This window comes from Somniosus microcephalus, chromosome 12, assembly GCF_052327205.1.
Source record: "Somniosus microcephalus isolate GS21.2 chromosome 12, FLI_Smic_1.0, whole genome shotgun sequence".
NCBI lineage: Eukaryota > Metazoa > Chordata > Chondrichthyes > Squaliformes > Somniosidae > Somniosus > Somniosus microcephalus.
Window position 1 is genome coordinate 9,415,502 of NC_140998.1, and position 22,087 is coordinate 9,437,588.

Below are 22,087 nucleotides of genomic sequence, written 5' to 3' on the forward strand. Positions count from 1 at the left end.
CTCAGTACTACCCCTCCGACAGTGCGGCACTCCCTCAGTACTGCCCCTCCGACAGTGCAGCACTCCCTCAGTACTGCCCCTCCGGCAGTGCGGCGCTCCCTCAGTACTGCCCCTCCGACAGTGTGGCGCTCCCTCAGTACTGCCCCTCCGACAGTGCGGCGCTCCCTCAGTACTGCCCCTCCCACAGTGCAGCGCTCCCTCAGTACTGCCCCTCCGACAGTGCGGCGCTCCCTCAGTACTGCCCTTCCGACAGTGCAGCACTCCCTCAGTACTGCCCTGCCGACAGTGCAGCACTCCCTCAGTACTGCCCTTCCGACAGTGCAGCCCTCCCTCAGTACTGCCCCTCCGACAGTACGGCGCTCCCTCAGTACTGCCCCTCCGACAGTGCGGCGCTCCCTCAGTACTGCCCCTCCGACAGTGCGGCGCTCCCTCAGTACTGCCGCTCCGACAGTGCGGCGCTCCCTCAGTACTGCCCCTCTGACAGTGCGGCTCTCCCTCAGTACTGCCCCTCCGACAGTGCGGCGCTCCCTCAGTACTGCCCCTCCGACAGTGCGGCGCTCCCTCAGTACTGCCCCTCCGACAGTGCGGCGCTCCCTCAGTACTGCCCCTCCGACAGTGCGGCACTCCCTCAGTACTGCCCTGCCGACAGTGCAGCACTCCCTCAGTACTGCCCCTCCGACAGTGCAGCCCTCCCTCAGTACTGCCCCTCCGACAGTGCGGCACTCCCTCAGTACTGCCCCTCCGACAGTGCGACGCTCCCTCAGTACTGCCCCTCCGACAGTGCGGCGCTCCCTCAGTACTGCCGCTCCGACAGTGCGGCGCTCCCTCAGTACTGCCCCTCTGACAGTGCGGCACTCCCTCAGTACTGCCCCTCTGACAGTGCGGCACTCCCTCAGTACTGCCCCTCTGACAGTGCGGCACTCCCTCAGTACTGCCCCTCCGACAGTGCGGCGCTCCCTCAGTACTGCCGCTCCGACAGTGCGGCACTCCCTCAGTACTGCCCCTCCGACAGTGCGGCGCTCCCTCAGTACTGCCGCTCCGACAGTGCGGCACTCCCTCAGTACTGCCCCTCCGACAGTGCGGCGCTCCCTCAGTACTGCTGCTCCGACAGTGCGGCGCTCCCTCAGTACTGCCCCTCTGACAGTGCAGCACTCCCTCAGTACTGCCCCTCTGACAGTGCGGCACTCCCTCAGTACTGCCCCTCTGACAGTGCGGCACTCCCTCAGTACAGCACTGAAGTGTCAGCCTAGATTTTTGTGCTCGAGTCTCTGGAGCAGGACTTCAACCCACAACCTTCTGACTCAGAGGCAAGAGGGCCACCCAGTGAGCCATGGCTGACACAGTTTACAGGAATTATGCACAGACATAAGATAACTAGTCAATCTACTCTGATGTTGAACATGGTAAGTCGGAGAATACGGTCTCTCTTTTACCTGCCACTGCTGACTTCATTTCGCTCCTTTGTAGATCTTCATTAGTTTCTCTTTTTTTTATCTTCCTTCCTTTCAGTTGTGGGGCGGGGGTTGCGGTGTGACGGGGAAAGGAGTTACCTATGGCTCCGGGCTGCATTTGGGGTGGGTTCTTTGGGGAAAATTAAGCCCTTGGGGGGCTCCTCAGGGCTGTGAATCTTTGGAATTCTCTACCCCAGAGGGCTGTGGAGGCTCAGTATCGAGTATATTAAAGACAGAGATCGATAGATTTTTGGATATTAAGGGAATCAAGGGATATGGGGATAGTGCAGGAAAGTGGAGTTGAGGTAGAAGATCAGCCATGATCTTATTGAATGGCGGAGCAGGCTCGAGGGGCCGAATGGCCGACTCCTGCTCCTATTGCTTGTGTTCTTTCCCATTCCCTCCCCAATTCCATGCTTCCCCCCCCCCCTCGCTCCCATTGTATCCATACCCCTTCCTGCCATCCCCTCACTATTATTACTGCATCTATACATTTCCCTTTGAGCTACCCATCAAACCCCTCCCCTTGCTCTGCTGTCACTCGCTCCACCCTGAATCCATTATTCACTCTCTCTGGCTTTTCCCAAAGGCAGGAGCAGGTGACATGAGCCCAGAAACAATCCTCGCCTTCAACCAGTTTCCCCCCTCCTCCCCCCAACCTCCTTTCCCATCAGTTTCCCTTCAAAAAACTTTGAAATTTCAACTCCTATCTTTAAAAAAACCAAAGGAGAATTGGAGAAAGACACTTTCTGTCTGCCTTTCTCTCCACTTGTGTGTGTGTCTCTCTCTCACGGGTTAGAAATTAGAACCTCAAACTCATCGTTTGAAACTATTAGCATTAATCTTTTCTAACTATTAACAAAAACAAGTGGAAATGTTCCTGCATTACTACAACAACAACTTGCATTTATGTAGCACCTTTCACGTGATAAAACATTCCAAGGTGCTTCACAGGAACGATTATCAAACAAAATTTGACACCGAGCCACATAAGGAGATGTTAGGACAACATTGACTACACTTCAAAAGTATTTCATTGGCTGTAAAACACTTTGGGACGTCCTGAGGTTGTGAAAGGCGCTATAGAAATGCAAGTCTTTCCTTGTAGAATCATAGAATCATACAGAATAGAAGGAGGCCATTCGGCCCATCGTGCCTGTGCCGGCTCTTTGAAAGAGCTCTCCAATTAGTCCCACTCCCCGCTCTCTCCCCATAGCCCTGCAAATCTTTCCCCTTCAAGTATTTATCCAAATCCTTTTTGAACGTTACCATTGAATCTGCTTCCACCGCCCTTTCAAGCAGAGCATCCCAGGTCACAACAACTCGCCGTGTAAAAAAATTCTCCTCATTTCACCTCTGGTTCTTTTGTCAATTATCTTAAATATGTGTCCTCTGGTTACACTGAAAGGAAACATAATGGGGAGTATTTATATAATGAGTGAATCTAATCAAATAATCCGTCAATACGAGGCTTTGTTTACAAAGTGGGGACTCAATGTTACAAGCATTCCAGTTAATTAACCAGACAACTTAATGTACTGGTGTATATGTTAATAAAATAAGTATTATGCAATGTGCTTATTGTACTTGTCTCATATTATCTTTCAGTACATATATTATAATAATACAATGGGCAGCAAATTGAAGATATATTTGTACTGGCCACAATAAGAGCTTTAAAAGCTAAATCCTTGGGAAATTAACTTGCTCTTCTTCAATTTTGGCTTCAAAATTGTAAAATTGGGCGGCTTGCTGTTAAACTTGGAAATCAAGTGAAATGTCATCCCTCACAGGGTCTGGACACTGCCACTGCCCTCAAAGTTATGACTTACAGCAGGTTAACCGAAGCATTTTATGGCATTTCAGAATCTACTTTAAAGCTGCCTTTCAAGCCAACAATTGTTTCTCTTGGAAAGGTTACTGATTTTTCTTTAAGATAAGTCCAGACTACAGAAAAGGAGTTGGAGCCACTTCAAGTCAACATTCCTGGGGCCAGTTTCTTTTACTGGGTGTCGAACCACAGAGACAACGTGTTAATTTGGGACATGAAACCTTTTAGAACATTCACATTGACAAGATAACAGTGCCTCGTATCACATCTGTCCCTAGCCCAGACTCCCTGGGAGCCCAGAGACAGGCGGGGGACTATCCAGATGGAAGGTGCTCTGATTTAACCATTCTAAATGAACAAGATTCATTTTCAAACCCTTCAGATGGATTGCGGGTGAGGCAATGTCATCACAACGGACTTTAGAATCAAGGTCCCTAAAGTTAACCCATCTCCTCCTCACCAACCTGCTGTGCAATCAAACACTTCCTGTTTATAAATACCTGAGGTGATAAATTACTGCTGGCAACAATAGTAGAGGAGGAAAAAGAACTGGCATTTCAATAGCGCCTTTCACATCCACAGGACGTCCCAAAGTGCTTGCTAGACAATGGCTTGCTTTAGAAGTTTGGTCACTGGTGGTGTGATGACGAATGAAGCCGCCAAGCTCGGCACGATCCCGCAAATGAGCAATGAGATAAGTGCCTTTCCTGGTATTGGTTGAGGGATAAATGTTGGCCAGAACTCCCCTGCTCTTCATCAAATAGTGTTGTGGGATCAAGTCAGTCCACCCAGACCAACAGACCAGTTTAATATTTCACCAGAAAGGCAGCACACCTTCAGTACTGCCCCTCCAACAGTGCAGGGCTCTTTCAGTACTGCGTCTCCGACAGTGCAGTGCTCCCTCAGTACTGACCCTCCGACAGTGCAGCGCTCCCTCAGTACTGACCCTCCAACAGTGCAGCGCACCCTCAGTACTGCCCCCCAACAGTGCAGCGCTCCCTCAGTACTGCCCCTCCGTCAGTGCAGTGCTCCCTCAGTACTGCCCCTCCAACAGTGCAGCACCCCCTCAGTACTGCTCCTCCAACAGTGCAGCACTCCCTCAGTAGTGACCCTCCGACAGTGCAGCGCTCCCTCAGTACTGCCCCTCCGACAGTGCAGCGCTCCCTCAGTACTGCCCCTCCGACAGTGCAGCGCTCCCTCAGTACTGCCCCTCCCACAGTGCAGCGCTCCCTCAGTACTGCCCCTCCGACAGTGCAGCACTCCCTCAGCACTGCCCCTTCGACAGTACAGTGCTCCCTCAGTGCTGCCGCTCCGACAGTGCAGCATTCCCTCAGTACTGCCCCTTGGACAGTGCAGCGCTCCCTCAGTACTGCCCCTCCAACAGTGCAGCGCTCCCTCAGTACTGACCCTCTGACAGTGCAGCGCTCCCTCAGTACTGACCCTCCAACAGTGCAGTGCTCCCTCAGTACTGACCCTCTGACAGTGCAGCACTCCCTCAGTACTGACCCTCCGACAGTGCAGTGCTCCCTCAGTACTGACCCTCTGACAGTGCAGTGCTCCCTCAGTACTGACCCTCTGACAGTGCAGCGCTCCCTCAGTACTGACCCTCCGACAGTGCAGTGCTCCCTCAGTACTGACCCTCTGACAGTGCAGCGCTCCCTCAGTACTGACCCTCTGACAGTGCAGCACTCCCTCAGTACTGACCCTCCGACAGTGCAGTGCTCCCTCAGTACTGACCCTCCAACAGTGCAGTGCTCCCTCAGTACTGACCCTCCGAAAGTGCAGTGCTCCCTCAGTACTGACCCTCTGACAGTGCAGCGCTCCCTCAGTACTGACCCTCTGACAGTGCAGTGCTCCCTCAGTACTGACCCTCCGACAGTGCAGTGCTCCCTCAGTACTGACCCTCTGACAGTGCAGTGCTCCCTCAGTACTGACCCTCTGACAGTGCAGTGCTCCCTCAGTACTGACCCTCCGACAGTGCAGTGCTCCCTCAGTACTGACCCTCTGACAGTGCAGCGCTCCCTCAGTACTGCCCTGGAGTGCCAGCTGCGATTATGTGGTCGACTCGCAATGCGCTCTGTGTAACGAGGTTTGAGCCTTGCCCGTATCACCTACATCTGAAGAAAAACAAGGTTAATCGACTGTAGCTATCGATTATTATTGCAGTGTCTCAAAGTAGTTCATCTGTCCGATGTGATAGGTCATCACGTTATTGGAAAGCTTAAGAACAGATGTTCTTCTTGAGATTTTCCTGTGGGACTTATTGCCGATACTGGAACATGGTTTATTACAAAGAATTAAAAAGTATTTACAACACAGAAACAGGCCATTCAGCCCAACTGGTCTGTGTCGGTGTTTCTGCTCCACACGAGCCTCCTCCCACCCCTACTTCATCTCAACTTATCAATATATCCCTCTATTCCTTTCTCCCTCATGGGCCTATCTAGCTTCCCCTTAAATGCATCTATGCTATTCTTTTCAACTACTCCTTGTGGTAGTGAGTTCCACATTCTCACCACTCTCTGGGGAAAGAAGTTTCTCCTGAATTCCCTATTAGATTTTTTGGTTACTATCTTATATTGATGGCCCCTAGTTTTGGTCGAACCTGCAAGTGGAAACATCTTCTCTACGTGAACCCTATCAAACTCCTTCATAATTTTAGTGGGGTACCACAGGGATCGGTCCTTGGACCCCAGCTATTCACAATATATATAAATGATCTGGACAAGGGAACTAGATGTAATATCTCCAAATTTGCAGACGACACAAAGCTGGGTGGGCGTGTGTGCTGTGAGGAGGATGTCGAGAAACTCCAGGATGATTTGGACATGTTGGGTGATTGGGCAGAAACATGGCAGATGCAATATAACGTGGATAAATGTGAGGTTATCCACTTTGGTGGCAAAAACAGGAAGGCAGATTATTATCTAAATGGCAATAGATTGGGAGAAGGGGGAGTGCAACGAGACCTGGGTGTCCTTGTGCACCAGTCGCTGAAGATAAGAATGCAGGTGCAGCAGGCGGTTAAGAAGGCAAATGGTATGTTGGCCTTCGTAGCGAGAGGGTTTGAGTACAGGAGCAAGGATGTCTTGCTGCAGTTGTACAGGGCCTTGGTGAGACCGCACCTTGAGTATTGTGTGCAGTTTTGGTCGCCTCATCTGAGGAAGGATGTTCTTGCCATGGAGGGAGTGCAGCGAAGATTCACCAGGCTGATACCTGGGATGGCAGGAATGACGTATGAGGAGAGATTGGGTCGATTGGACTTGTACTCACTGGAGTTTAGAAGAATGAGAGGTGATCTCATTGAAACTTATAAAATTCTGACAGGACTGGACAGACTAGATGCAGGAAGGATGATCCCGATGGTCGGGGAGTCCAGAACCAGGGGTCATAGTCTAAGGATAAGGGGTAAGCCATTTAGGACAGAAATGAGGAGGAATTTCTTCACCCAGAGAGTGGTGAACCTGTGGAACTCTCTACCACAGAAGGCGGTGGAGGCCAGTTCATTAAATATATTCAAGAAGGAGTTGGATATATTTCTTTAGGCTAAAGGGATCAAGGGGTATGGGGAGAAAGCAGGGACAGGGTACTGAATTTGGATGATCAGCCATGATCTCATTGAATGGCGGAGCAGGCTCGAGGGGCCGAATGGACTACTCCTGCTCCTATCTTCTATGTTTCTATGTTTCTATGTAAAGACCATTATTAGCTCACCCCTCAGTCTTCTCTTTTCTTGAGAATAATTTCTGATGTTCTTATACTGACCATTACTGGACCCTATTATACATGGAGGCAAGGACACCAGGGAGAACTCCCCTGCTCTTCTTCAAAATAGTGCCATGGAATCCTTTACGTTCACCAGCGAGATGACGGGGCCTTGGTTTAATGTCTTATCTGAAAGACCGGACCTCCAACAATGCGGCGCTCCCTCACTCCTGCACTGGGCGTGTCAGCCTAGATTTTGTGTTCAAGTCCCTGGAGTGGGACTTGATAGAGACAGAGGTCTTGCAACAGTGAATAGTGAGGACTAGATGTCCAAGCTAATGGCACTATCACGCAGGAGCCGGAGTTTTCTGCAATTCATTCATTCATTCAGAGTTCAAAGGAAAATGGGGACAGGTAAGATTTGCAGGAGAGTGAGCTACCATCAGCAGCAGGAGAATCCGAGTCTGCAGATCCCGTCGTTCAGGTGTCATCTACTATCCAGGAGCACCAATACAAACAGAAGAAGCACCAAAACCTGAGATGGCAAAACTTCTAATGAGAAAAGAAAGACTCGCATTTCTACAGCACTTTTCACCACCTCAGGATGTCCCAAAGCGCTTTACAGCCAATGAAGTACTTTTTGAAGTGTAGTCACTGTTGTAATGTAGGAAACACAGTCAATTTGAGCACAGCAAGAGCCCACAAACAGCAATGTGATAATGACCAGATAATCTGTTTTAGCGATGTTCATTGAGGGATAAATATTGGCCCCAGGACACCGGGGAGAACTCCCCTGCTCTTCTTTGAAATAGTGGCCATGGGATCTTTCTTTTACATCCACCTGAGAGGGCAGGCGAGGTCTTGGTTTAATGGCTCATCCAAAAGACGGCACCTCGGACCGTGCAGCGCTGCCTCAGCACTGCGCTGGAGTTTCAGCCTGGATTTTTGTGCTCAAGCCTCAGGAGCGGGGCTTGAACCCAGAACGCTCAGAAGTGAGAGTGCTTCCCACTGAGCCATAGAAACAGAGAAGATAGGAGCAGGAGTAGGCCATTCGGCCCCTCGAGCCTGCTCCGCCATTCAATGAGATCATGGCGGATCATCCAAACTCAGTACCCTGTCCCTGCTTTCTCCCCATGCCCCTTGATCCCTTTAGTCTTAAGAAATATATCTAACTCCTTCTTGAATATATTTAATGAATTGGCCTCTACTGCCTTCTGTGGTAGAGAATTCTGGGTGAAGAAATTCCTCCTCATCTCTGTCCTAAATGGCTTACCCCTTATCCTTAGACTGTGACCCCTGGTTCTGGACTCCCCGACCATCGGGAACATCCTTCCAGCATCTAGTCTGTCTAGTCCTGTTAGAATATTATAAGTTTCGATGAGATCCCCTCTCATTCTTCGAAGCTCCAGCGAGTACAAGCCCAATCGGCCCATTCTCTTCTCGTACGTCATTCCTGCCATCCCAGGTATCAGCCTGGTGAATCTTCGCTGCACTCCTTCAATGGCAAGAACATCCTTCCTCAAATTATGCGACCAAAACTGCACACAGTACTCAAGATGTGGTCTCACCAAGGCCCTGTACAACTGCAGCAAGACATCCTTGTTCCTGTACTCAAACCCTCTCGCTACGAAGGCCAACATACCATTTGCCTTCTTAACCGCCTGCTGCACCTGCATGCTTACTTTCAGCGACTGGTGCACAAGGATGCCCAGGTCTCATTGCACTTCCCCTTCTCCCAATCTATTGTCATTCAGATAATACTCTGCCTTCCTGTTTTTGACACCAAAGTGGATAACCTCACATTTATCCACGTTTACTGCATCTGCCATGCATCTGCCCAATCACCCAACCTGTCCAAATCATACTGGAGTTTCATATTACATCTACTTCCCTTGTCCAGCTCATTAATATATATTGTGAATAGCTGGGGTCCAAGGACTGATACCTGCGGTACCCCGCTAGTCACTGCCTGCCACTCGGAAAAAGAGCCATTTATTCCAACTCTGCTTTCTGCCTGCCAACTTACTCTCATAATCTATTTTCCCCCTCTTAATTAATCCCTTTGACCTCCTTTGCTGAATCCTAAACTGCTCCCAATCCTCAGGTTTACTGCTTTTTCTGGCCAATTTATATGTCCTCTCCTTGGATCTTATGCTATCCCTAATTTCCCTTGTTAGCCACGGTTGAGTCACCTTTTTTGTTTTATTTTTATGCCAAATTGGGATGAATAAATTCTGTAGTTCATCCATGCGATCTTTGAATGTTTGCCATTGCCCATCCACCGTCAACCCTTTGAGTGACATTCCCCAATCAATCCTACCCAACTCGCACCTCATACCATCGTAGTCTCCTTTATTTAAATTCAGGACCCTAGTCTCTGAGTCAACTATTTCACTCTCCATCTTAATGAAGAATTCTATCATATTATGATCGCTCTGACCCAAGGGGCCTCGCACAACAAGATTGCTAATTAATCCTTTCTCATTACATAATACCCAATCTAAGATGGCCTGATCTCTAATTGGTTCCTCGACATATTGGTCCAGGAAACCATCCCATATACACTCCAGCAATTCCTCCTCCACAGTATTGTTACTAATTTGGTTAGCCCAATCTATATGTAGATTAAAGTCACCCATGATAACTGCCGTGCCCTTATTGCACGCTTCTCTAATTTCCCATTTAATGCCATCCCCGACCTCCGCATTATTGTTTGGAGGTCTATATACCACTCCCACTAACGTTTTCTGCCCCTTGTTATTTTTCAGTTCTACCCATACCAATTCCACATCATCAGAGCTAATATCCTTCCTTACAATTGTGTTAATCCCCTCTTTAACCAGCAATGCTACCCCACCTCCTTTTCCTTTTTGTCTATCTTTACTGAATATTGAATACCCCTGGATGTTGAGTTCCCAGACTTGGCCACCCTGGAGCCATGTTTCCATAATCCCAATCATATCATATTCGTTTACCTCTATTTGTGCAGCTAATTCATCCACCTTATTACGAATGTTCCTCGCATTAAGACACAAAGCCTTCAGGCTTGTTTTTTTAACGCTCTTAGATCTTTTAGAATTATTATTTACTGTGGCCATGTTTGATTTAAACCCTTGATTTCTCTGCCTGTCACTTTTGTTTTTCTCCTTCCTGTCTTTTGCTTTTATCATTGTTTCCCTTTCCTCTGTCTCCCCGCTCAGGTTCCCAACCCCCTGCCATTTTAGTTTAAACCCTCCCCCAGAGCATTAGCAAACACTCCCCCTAGGACATTGGTCCCGGCCTTGCCAAGGTGCAAACTGTCCGGTTTGAACTGGTCCCACCTCCCCCAGAACCGGTTCCAATGTCCCAGGAATTTGAATCCCTCCCCCTTGCACCATTCCTCTAGCCACGTATTCATCTGAAATATCTTTCTATTTCTACTCTGACTAGCACGTGGCACTGGTAGCAATCCTGAGATTACTACCTTTGAGGTCCTATTTTTTAATTTACCTCCTAACTCCCTATATTCAGCTTTTAGGACCTCATCCTGGTTTTTACCTATATCGTTGGTACCTATATGCACCACGACAACTAGCTGTTCACCCTCCCCTTCCAAAATGTTCTGCAGCCGCTCTGAGACATCCTTGACCCTTGCACCAGGGAGGCAACACACCATCCTGGAGTCTCGTTTGCAGCCGCAGAAACGCCTATATATTCCCCTTACAGTAGAATCCCCTATTACGATAGCTCTCCCCCTCTTTTTCCTCCCGTCCTGTGCAGCAGAACCACCCCTGGTGCCAGGAAGTTGGCTGCTGCTGCCTTCCCCTGGTAAGCCATCCCTCCCATCAGTATCCAAAGCGATATATCTGTTTGAGAGGGGGATGGCCACAGGGGACCCCTGCACTACCTGCCTGTGCCTACTACACTGCCTGTTGGTCACCCGTTCCTTTCTGCCTGTGCCACCTTTACCTGCGGTGTGACCAACTGATTAAACATGCTATTCACTATGACCTCAGCATTGCGAATGGTCCAGTACGTATCCAATCGCTGCTCCAGCGCCGCAATGCGGTCTGCCAGTAGCTGCAGCTGGACACACTTCCTGCACACATTGTTGTCAGGGACACAGGAAGTGTCCCTGAGTTCCCACATAGCGTAGGAGGAGCATACCACGGCACCGGGCTATCCTGCCATGACTTACCCTTTAATTAATTGCAATTAAATTAAATCAAATCAATCCCACCAATTTCACTACAGTTAAATGATATACTTAAGGGCCCTGGTTTACAAACAGTCCCCGCTACACCACAGAGAGATTAGAAAGTATAAACCACAGAGTTAAAGTTTTAAAAAAGAGAGAAATACTCACCAACCAATCACTTACCTGCTTTCTGGTGACATCACACCTCGATTACTTTTTACTTCTCTCCCTCTGAGATTGGTGATTGGTAAGCCTACCCGCGCCTCTGGTTCACCTGATATAGCTTGCTGCCGCTCGGATTCCCGCCGCTGCCGCACTGAGGTCTACCCGCGCCTCTGGCTCACCTTGTATAGCTTGCCGCCGCTTGGATTCCCGCCGCTGCCGCACTGAGGTCTACCCATGCCTCAGGCTCACCTTATATAGCTTGCCGCCGCTCGGATTCCCGCCGCTGCCGCACTGAGGCCTACCCGCGCCTCGGGCTCACCTTGTATAGCTTGCTGCCGCTCGGATTCCCGCCGCTGCCACACTTGAACTCCTTCTTGAATATATTTAATAAGTTGGCCTCAACTGCCTTCTGTGGTAGAGAATTCCATAGGTTCACCACTCTCTGGGTGAAGAGATTTCTCCTCATCTCAGTCCTAAATGGCTTACCCCTTATCCTTAGACTGTGATCCCTGGTTCTGGACTCCCCCGCCATCGGGAACAGCCTTCCTGCATCTAGTCTGTCTAGTCGTTAGAATTTTATAAGTTTCAATGAGATCCCCTCTTATTCTTCTAAACTCTAGCGAATATAAGCCTAATCGACCCAATCTCTCTTCATACGTCATTCCTGCCATCCCAGGTATCAGTCTGGTGAATCTTCGCTGCACTCCCTCCATGGCAAGAACATCCTTCCTCAGATAAGGCGACCAAAACTGCACACAATACTCAAGGTGTGGTCTCACCAAGGCCCTGTACAACTGCAGCAAGACATCCTTGCTCCTGTACTCGAATCCACTCGCTATGAAGGCCAACATACCGTTTGCCTTCTTAACCGCCTGCTGCACCTGCATGCTTAACTTCAGCGACTGGTGCACAAGGACACCCAGGTCTCGTTGCACTTCCCCTTTTCCCAATCTATTGCCATTCAGATAATAACCTGTCTTCCAATTTTTGCCACCAAAGTGGATAACCTCGCATTTATCCACATTATACTGCATCTGCCATGCATCTGCCCAATCACCCAACCTGTCCAAATCATACTGGAGTTTCTCTGCATCCTCCTCACAGCACACACGCCCACCCAGCTTTGTGTCGCCTGCAAACTTGGAGATATTACATTTAGTTCCCTTGTCCAGATCATTAACATACATTGTGACTAGCTGGGGTCCGAGCACCGATCCCTGCGGTACCCCACTAATCACTGCCTGCCACTCGGAAAAAGAGCCGTTTATTCCAACTCTTTGCTTCCTGTCTGCCAACCAGTTCTCTATCCAAATCAGTACCTTACCCCCAATCCCATGTGCTTTAACTTTGCACGCTAATCTCTTATGTGGGACCTTATCGAAAGCCTTCTGAAAGTCCAAATACACCACATCCACTTGTTCTTCCTTATCTATTCTACCAGTTACATCCTCAAAACATTCCAGTAGATTAGTCAAGCATGATTTACCTTTTGTAAATCCATGTTGACTTTGTCTGATCCTGTCACTGTTTTCCAAGTGCTCTGCTATTGCATCTTTTATAATGGACTCTAGCATTTTCCCACTACCGATGTCAGGCTTACCGGTCTATAATTCCCCGTTTTCTCTCTACCACCTTTTTTGAATAGTGGGGTAACATTAGCTACCCTCCAATCCATGGGAACTATTCCAGAGTCTATAGAATTTTGAAAGATGGCCAGCAATGCATCTACTATTTCGAGGGCCACTTCCTTAAGTACCCTAGGATGTAGATTATCAGGCCCAGGGGATTTATTGGCCTTCAATCCCATCAATTTCCCTAACACCATTTCCCTACAAATACTGATTTTATTCAATTCCCCCCTCTCATTAGACCCTATGTTCCCCGACATCCCTGGAAGGTTATTTGTGTCCTCTTTTGTGAAGACAGAACATAGAAGATAGGAGCAGGAGTAGGCCATTCGGCCCTTCGAGCCTGCTCCGCCATTCAATTAGATCATGGCTGATCATTCAAATTCAGTACCCTCTCCCTGCCTTCTCCCCAGATCCCTTGATCCCTTTAGCCTTAAGAAATATATCCAACTTTTTCTTTAATATATTTAATGAACTGGCCTCCACCGCCCTCTGTGGCAGAGAATTCCACAGGTTCACCACTCTCTGGGAAAGAAATTCCTCCTCATTTCAGTCCTGAATGGCCAACCCCTTATCCTTAGACTATGACCACTGTTCCTGGACTCACCGACCATCGTGAACATCGTTCCATAAGAACATAGATACATAGATACAAAGTATGTATTTAATTGGTCTGCCATTTTTCTGTTCCCCATTATAAATTCCCCTGATTCTGACTGCAAGGGACCTACGCTTGCCTTCACCAATCTTTTGCTCTTCACATATCTATAAAAGCTTTTACAGTCACTTTTAATGTTCCCTGCAAGCTTACTCCCATATTCTATTTTCCCGCTCTTACTTAATCCTGCTTTGCTGAATCCTGAACTGCTCCCAATCCTCAGGTTTGCTGCTTTTTCTGGCCAATTTACATGTCCTCTCCTTGGATCTTATGCTATCCCTAATTTCCCTTGTTAGCCATGGTTGAGTCACGTTTTTTGTTTTATTTTTATGCCAAACAGGGATGAACAAATTCTGCAGTTCATCCATACGATCTTTAAATGTTTGCCATTGCCTATCCACCATCAACCCTTTAAGTAACATTACCCAATCCATCCTTGCTAACTTGCGCCTCATACCATCATAATTTCCTTTATTTAAATTCAGGACCCTAGTCTCTGAGTCAACTACTTCACTCTCCATCTTAATGAAGAATTCTATCATATTATGATCACTCCGACCCAAGGGGCCACGCACAACAAGATTGCTAATTAATCCTTTCTCATTACATAACACCCAGTCTAAGATGGCCTGATCTCTAGTTGGTTCCTCGACATATTGGTCCAGGAAACCATCCCGTATACACTCTAGGAATTCCTCCTCCACAGTATTGTTACTAATTTGGTTAGCCCAATCTATATGTAGATTAAAGTCACCCATGATAACTGCTGTGTCCTTATTGCACGTGTCTCTAATTCCCCATTTAATGCAATCCCCAACCTCAGCATTACAGTTTGGGGGTCTGTATACAACTCCCACTAACGTTTTCTGCCCCATGGTATTTCTCAGCTCTACCCATACAGATTCCACATCATCAGAGCTAATATCCTTCCTTACTATTGTGTTAATCTCCTCTTTAACCAGCAATGCTACCCCACCTCCTTTTCCTTTTTGCCTGCCCTTCCTGAATATTGAATACCCCTGGATGTTGAGTTCCCAGCCTTGGTCACCCTGGAGCCATGTCTCCGTAATCCCAATCATATCATACACATTTACATCTATTTGTGCAGCTAATTCATCCACCTTATTACGAATGCTCCTCGCACTAAGACACATAGGGCTAGATTTTCAGTTGCTTGCGCCAGCAGTTAGCGCCTTAAGAGAAGTGATTTTCGGGCGCTATGCGTGTAGCGCCCGGACGCAGCGCAGTTTGCACCCCGCCCCAAATTAAGTTGCCCGTTAGCGCCGGCGCAAAGTTTAGCGGCCGCCCGGATGCGCGCGCAGAAAATGACGTCACATCCTCGTGCAACGCCCTTTGGCCGCCCCGAATCCAAACTTCAGTCGGACCGCCCCATTGTGCGGCTGGTGTCCAGAGCGTTTGTAAAATGGAACGCAACACACCCTGGGGAGCGCAAATTAAAGGGCACTCCCCCTGCACTATAAACGGCAGTCTGCATGTGTTGTGTGGAAGGATCCAGTGTGTTGTTGTGAACGGTGTATTTATGTTTCCGTCCTCCTCCTCCTCCTCCTCCTCCTCCTCTTTTCCCCCCCCAGACTCTGCCTTTGAAAAAAACACATGCACCCTTCCCCTTTAAGAGCTCACTGGCCCCAGAGTGTGTGCCGTGCGCTGCGCCCGAGCTCGGGTGTTGCACTCTGCACCGCCGGCTTAGCGCCTAAAGATAGTAGTGGAACGCCTCTTTTAGCGCTCCACCAACCTCTTAGGGCGAAGCCACTGAATTTCCGGCAATGGGGCGCTACTTTGGGGCGGGCGCTAACTTCGGGCGGGCGCTAAGGTTAGCGCCCCAAAACTGTCTACACTGAAAATCCAGCCCAAAGCCTTCAGGCTTGTTTTTTTAACATTCTTAGTCCTTTTAGGATTATTATTTACTGTAGCCCTGTTTGATTTACACCCTTGATTTCTCTGCATTCCACTTTTGCTTTTTTCCTTCCTGTCTTTTGTTTCTATCCTTGCTTCCCTTTCCCCTGTCTCCCTGCACAGGTTCCCAACCCCTTGCCATTTTAGTTTAAACCCTCCCCAACAGCACTAGCAAACACTCCCCCTAGGACATTGGTCCCGGTCCTGCCCAGGTGCAAACCGTCCAGTTTGTACTGGTCCCACCTCCCCCAGAACCGGTTCCAATGTCCCAGGAATTTGAATCCCTCCCCCTTGCACCATTCCTCTAGCCATGTATTCATCTGAAATATCCTTCTATTTCTACTCTGATTAGCATGTGGCACTGGTAGCAATCCTGAGATTACTACCTTTGAGGTCCTATTTTTTAATTACCTCCTAACTCCCACGGCGGGTTTGTGTGAAAAACAATTCATTAAAGAGATTAGTGACAGAAAACTACCATATTCGGATAATAATCTCCTGGTGTGTTGTCAGAGCTAAGGTAATTTACCTGAAGCTGAGTTAGGTTGTGTTTGCTTCACTAGTTCAAAAGAGAGGGTATGAGAATAGAATGGCAGCCAACATAACAGGTAATCCAAAAGTGTTCTATAGCCATATAAATAGTAAAAGGGTAGTAAGAGGAGGGGTGGAGCTGATTAGGGACCAAAAAGGAGACCTATGCATGGAGGCAAAGGGTATGGCTGAAGTACTAAACGAGTACTTTGCATCTGTCTTCACCAAGGAAGAGGATGCTGCCATAGACATAGTGAAGGAGGAGGTAGTGGAGATACTGGATGGGATTAGAATTGAATAAGAAGAGGTATTAGAAAGGCTGGCTGTACTTAAAGCAGATAATTTACCAGGAGCAGATGGGATGCATCGTAGGATGGTGAAGGAATTGAGGGAGGAAATCGCGGAGGTACTGGCCATAATCTTCCAATCCTCCTTAGATATGGGGATGGTGCCAGAGGACTGGAGAATTGTAAATATTACACTGCAGGAATCTACGTGCTCCTAGCAAAAAATACTGAACTCGGAGAGGTTCAACAGAAAAGGTTTAATTGTTGAGGCTGCATGCTGAACACAAAATGGAGTCAGAGCCTACACAAAGTACGACTGCCTTTCATCAGTGCACAGCTTCCACTGCTCCTCCCCCGCTCTGGGCTTAACTATGTTGCAGATCGAGTTTCTTAAAGGTGTGATCCTTCTTAAAGGCATGACGCCTGATTTATAGTCTACGGACCGGAAAGCGGATTGTGTCCTTTCTGTGATCGGTACGCCACACAGCTCCCCCCAGAATCCGCTAGTAGGGAGTGTACGAACCGGCGTGGTGGCTTGATGGCACGGCCGGAACGGCTCTTGGCGGTTGGTGTCGGGAGCGGGGCGGTCGGATGCGTCGGGCTCTTAGGCGGTCTGCCCCACGGTGGGGGTTGGCCCACTTGAACGGGTTCATCGGGCTCTAGGTGCGCCAGCTTGAGCCAGTCGACCGACACCTTGTCAGTTCTGCCGCCCACTTCGAGGAGGAAGAACTTGTTCCCCGTCTGGAGTACCTTGTAGGGTCAGTCGTATGGGGGCCGTAGAGGTCCTCGGTGGGCGTCATGGAGCACAAAAACAAATTTGGCCATGTGCAGGCTAGGTGGTACGCGGGTTGCTGGTTCGCCGTGCCGGCCAGTGGGTACCGGAGCGAACTGTTGTGCTCGGTTGGCGAAAGCACGGCGTTGCTGGTCAGCCGACCAGGGGGTCGTAGCAGTGGGCAGGAACTCTCCGGGTACGCGCAGTGGCTGGCCGTACATGAGTTCCGCCGCCGAGACTTGCAGGTCTTCCTTGACTGCAGAGCGTAGCCCGAGTAGCACCCACGGGAGGCGGTCGATCCAAGCCTCGTCCTCGAGGCTGGCATGGAGGGACGCCTTCATGGACCTGTGGAATCACTCGCACAGTCCGTTGGCTTGGGGGTGGTAAGCCGTGGTGCAGTGAACGGCCACCCCGAGGTTTCGGGTGATGGCGGCCCACAGATCAGAGGTGAACTGCGGGCCTCTATCCGACGTCATGTCGGAGGGGACGCCGAACCGAGCGACCCAGGTACCGATGAACGCCCTCGCGATGTCGGCGGCGGTGGTGGACGTCAGTGGAATGGCCTCGGGCCAGCGGGTGGTACAGTCCACGATTGTCAGCAGGTGCGTGTGACCTTGTGATGGCGGCAGGGGGCCGACGAGGTCGATGTGGACGTGGTCGAACCTTCTTTCTGGCACGGTGAACTCCTCGAGTGGGGCTTTGACGTGCTGGTGGATTTTGGCACGCTGGCAAGCTATGCAGGATCTGGACCAGACGCGCACATCTTTGCGCAGGCCGCGCCAGACAAATCGGTTGGCCACCAGTCTAATGGACGCGTGGGTGCCGGGGTGTGAGAGGCCGTGGACAATGTCGAACACCCGTTTTCACCAGGACGCCGGGACTACGGGGCGGGGTTGCGCCAAGGATGTGTCGCATTTGACTGTGACGGCGGACGGGCCGCAGGCGACGTCGGTCAGTCGCAGCCCTGGGAGGGTTGTGGGCACGGAGAGATCGGGGTCGGTGCATTGCTCCGCTGCCAGTTGAGCACAGTCCACTGCCAGGTGGGCGCCGTGGACGGCGGGGCAGGATAGGCAGTCGGCCACCACGTTGTCTCAACCGGAGACGTGCCGGATGTCCGTGGTGAATTCGGACACCGCGGTGAGCTGGCGTTGTTGCCTGGCTGACCACGGGTCCGCAGATTTCGCCATCGCGAATGTCAGGGGTTTGTGGTCGACAAACGCAGTGAAGGGGCGGCCCTCCAGAAGAAATCTAAAATGGCGGACTGCCAGGTACAGTGCGAGGAGCTCGCGGTCAAAGGCACTGTATTTGGCCTCCGGGGGGCGCAGTTGGCGGCTGAAAAAGGCCAGCGGTTGCCAGGCCCCGTCGACCCACTGTCCGTACACGGCGCCGACCGTGTGGTCGGAAGCATCCGTGGTGAGGGCCACCCTGGCATTGGGCTGTGGGTGAGCGAGCATGGTGGCGTCGGCAGGCGCCTTTTTGGTCGAGTCGAAAGCGGTCAACATGTCCGCCGACCACTCGATCGCCATTCTGTCTTTCTTACCCTGGAGGGCTTCGTATAGGGGCCGCATGAGGGAGGCCGCTCCGGGAATGAAGCGGTTGTAAAAGTTGATCATCCCCAAGAACTCCTGGAGGCCTTTGATGGTGGTAGGCCGGGGGAACTGCTGGATGGCTTGCACCTTGGCGGGCAGGGGAATGGCTCCGTCCTGCGTGATGTGGTGGCCGAGGAATTCGATCCTGCTGAGGCCGAATTGGCACTTGGCTGGGCTGATGATGAGCCCATGCTCACTGAACCGCTGGAACAGGGTGCGGAGGTGCTCGATGTGTTCCTGCTTGGAGGAACTAGCTACCAGGATGTCATCCAGGTAGACAAAGAGGAACTTCAGGTCCTGGAGGACCGAGTCCATGAGCTGCTGGAAGGCCTGGGCCGCGTTTTTGAGGCCGAAGGGCATTCGGAGGAACTCGAATAGCCCAAAAGGGGTGATTATGGCCGTTTTGGGAACGTCCGTGGGGTGGACTGGCACCTGATGGTAACCGCGCACCAGGTCGACTTTGGAGAAGACTGAGCGGCCGGCCAGTCTAGCCGAGAAGTCTTGAATGTGCGGTATGGGGTACCGATCTGGCGTGGTGGCGTCGTTTAGGCGCCAGTAGTCCCCGCAGGGGCGCCATCCCCCGTTGGGTTTGGTGACGATGTGGAGTGGGGAGGCCCAGGGGCTGTTGGAGCAGCGGATGATGCCGAGCTGTTCCATTGTGGCGAACTCGGCCCGCGCGATCTCCAGCTTGGCCGGGTCCAGCCTGCGGGCGTGGGCATACACCGGTGGGCCTGTGGTGGGGATGAAGTGTTCTACCCCGTGCTTAGCAACCTTCGCGGAGAAGGTCGGGTTGGTGAGGGCTGGGAACTCAGCCAGGAGTGCTGAGTAGTCGTCCGTTGAGCGGGCGCGGCACTGCCACGCCATTTTGGCGGGTTGGTGGGGGGCCATGGCGCCCGGGATAGGTGACATGGTGTTCATGTCCACGAGGCGGCGCCGAGGCATGTCGACCAACAGGCCGTGGGCGCACAGGAAATCCGCACCGAGGAGCGGGGAGAGCACCTTGGCGGTGATAAACTCCCAGTGGTAGCGGCGGCCTGCGAGGTCGATGGTGACGGTGCGGGTGCCGTACGTCCGGATGTCGGTGCCATTGACGGCAGCCAGCGCAGGGCCGTGGCCACCTCGCTGGATCTCGAGGGCGGACGCGGGGATGATGCTGCGCTGCGCGCCCGTGTCGCATAGGAAACGGCGCCCGGAGGCGCTGTCCGTAACGTACAACAGCGCGCCTGCTTGCCCCACGGCCATCGTGTAGGCCGGTGTGGGGGCGGTTGGAAATGTGCAGGGATGGCTGCAGCGGCGTGCCCGTGCGCCGAACCGGGTATGGAAGTAGCAGTAGCCCTGGGTTGGAGGGCTTGGGGGACGTGGGGGCCTGGGGGGCCTCGTGGCCGAGCTGTGTGGCCGCGCGATAGAGGGTGGAGCGCGCGCTGATGCTACGGAGGCCAGGTCGGGGGTGACGGCGTGGTTGGAGCTGGCGGACAGGAGCTTATCGGCTTCGTCGGCCAGGGCCTCGAGGTCCGTGAGGCTGGACGCCACGATCGCCGGGCGGATGCTGGGAGGTAGTTGGCGGATAAAGAGCGTGCGGAAGAGGGAGCCGGGCGGTTTCTCGTCGGTCAGAGCAAGCATGTGTGAGAGCAAGTCTGACGGCGTGGAGTCACCGAGGCCCGGGAGGTCGAGGAGGTGGCAGTTGCGCAAGAATTGGGGGGTTGTGAATTTTTTAATGAGCGCGGCCTTGAGATGTGCGTACTTGCCTTCCTCCGGAGGGTTTTGTAGTGTTGTCCAGACTTTCGTGACTGTGGAGCTGCCCAGGGAGGCGAGGAGGTTGTCGTACATCGTTGCGTCGGCGGTGATGCCGCGGAGTCGCAATTGCGATTCGGCTTGAAGGAACCAGGCGGTGGCCAGGTTCTCCCAGAACTCCGGCAGCTTCACAGAAACTGCGTTTGTGTCAGCCATGGTTACACTTAGGAGTCATCCTGAGCGTCGGGGTCACCAATGTAGGAGTCTACGTGCTCCTAGCAAAAAATACTGAACTTGGAGAGGTTCAACAGAAAAGGTTTAATTGTTGAGGCTGCATGCTGAACACAAAATGGAGTCAGAGGCTACACAAAGTACGACTGCCTTTCATCAGTGCACAGCTTCTACTGCTCCTCCCCCGCTCTGGGCTTAACTATGTTGCAGATCAAGTTTCTTAAAGGTGTGATCCTTCTTAAAGGCATGACGCCTGATTTATAGTCTACGGACCGGAAAGCGGATTGTGTCCTTTCTGTGATCGGTACGCCACAACACCATTGTTCAAAAAAGGGTGTAAAGATAAACCCAGCAACTACAGGCCAGTCAGTTTAACCTCGGTAGTGGGAAAACTTTTAGAAACAGTAATCACGGACAAAATTAACAGCCACTTGGATAGGTTTGGATTAATTAAGGAAAGCTAGCACGGATTTGTTAAAGACAAATCGTGTTTAACCATCTTGATTGAGTTTTTTGATGAGGTAACACAGAGGGTTCATGTGGTGTACATGGATTTCCAAAAGGCATTCAACAAAGTGCCACATAATAGGCTCACCAGCAAAGTTGAAGCCCATGGAATAAAAGGGACAGTGGCAGCATGGATACGAAATTGGCTAAGTGACAGGAAACAGAGAGTAGTGGTGAACAGTTGTTATTCGGACTAGAGGAAGGTATACTGTGGTGGTGTACAGTGGTATTCCCCAGGGGTCGGTACTAGGACCACTGCTTTTCTTGATATATATTAATCACTTGGACATGGGTGTACAGGGCACAATCTCAAAATTTGTAGATGACACAAAACTTGGAAGTATAGTGAACATTGAGGAGGTTAGTGATAAAATTCAAGAGGACATAGACAGGCTGGTGGAATGGGCAGACACGTGGAAGATGAAATTTAATGCAAAAAAGTGTGAAGTGATACATTTTGGTTGAAAGAATGAGGAGAGGAAATATAAACTAAAGGGTACAATCCTAAAGGGGGTGCACGAACAGAGAGACCTGGGGGTATATGTGCACAAATCATTGAAGATGGCAGGGCAGGTCGAGAAAGTGGTTAAAAGGCTTACAGGATCCTGGACTTCATAAATAGAGGCATGGGCCTCGATTTTCATTGAGCCGTGGAGGCGGGCTTGGAGGCGTGCGGGGGGTTAAGATCACAAAAACTGGTGGGCGGGACCCCCCCCGCCTGCTCCCCGACTCCGAGCAATTTTAACTCGGGCGTGTCTGATGGTCCCGACTCCGTCCCGCATCCAACAGGCGGGACTGGTCATTAAGGCCCTTAGCAACCACTAAATGACCTCTATAATCCTATTTTGAAAGGCCCTTGCGAAGTTAACCCTTTTCCCACTTGAAACACGCCTGGTGGGAAACACGAATG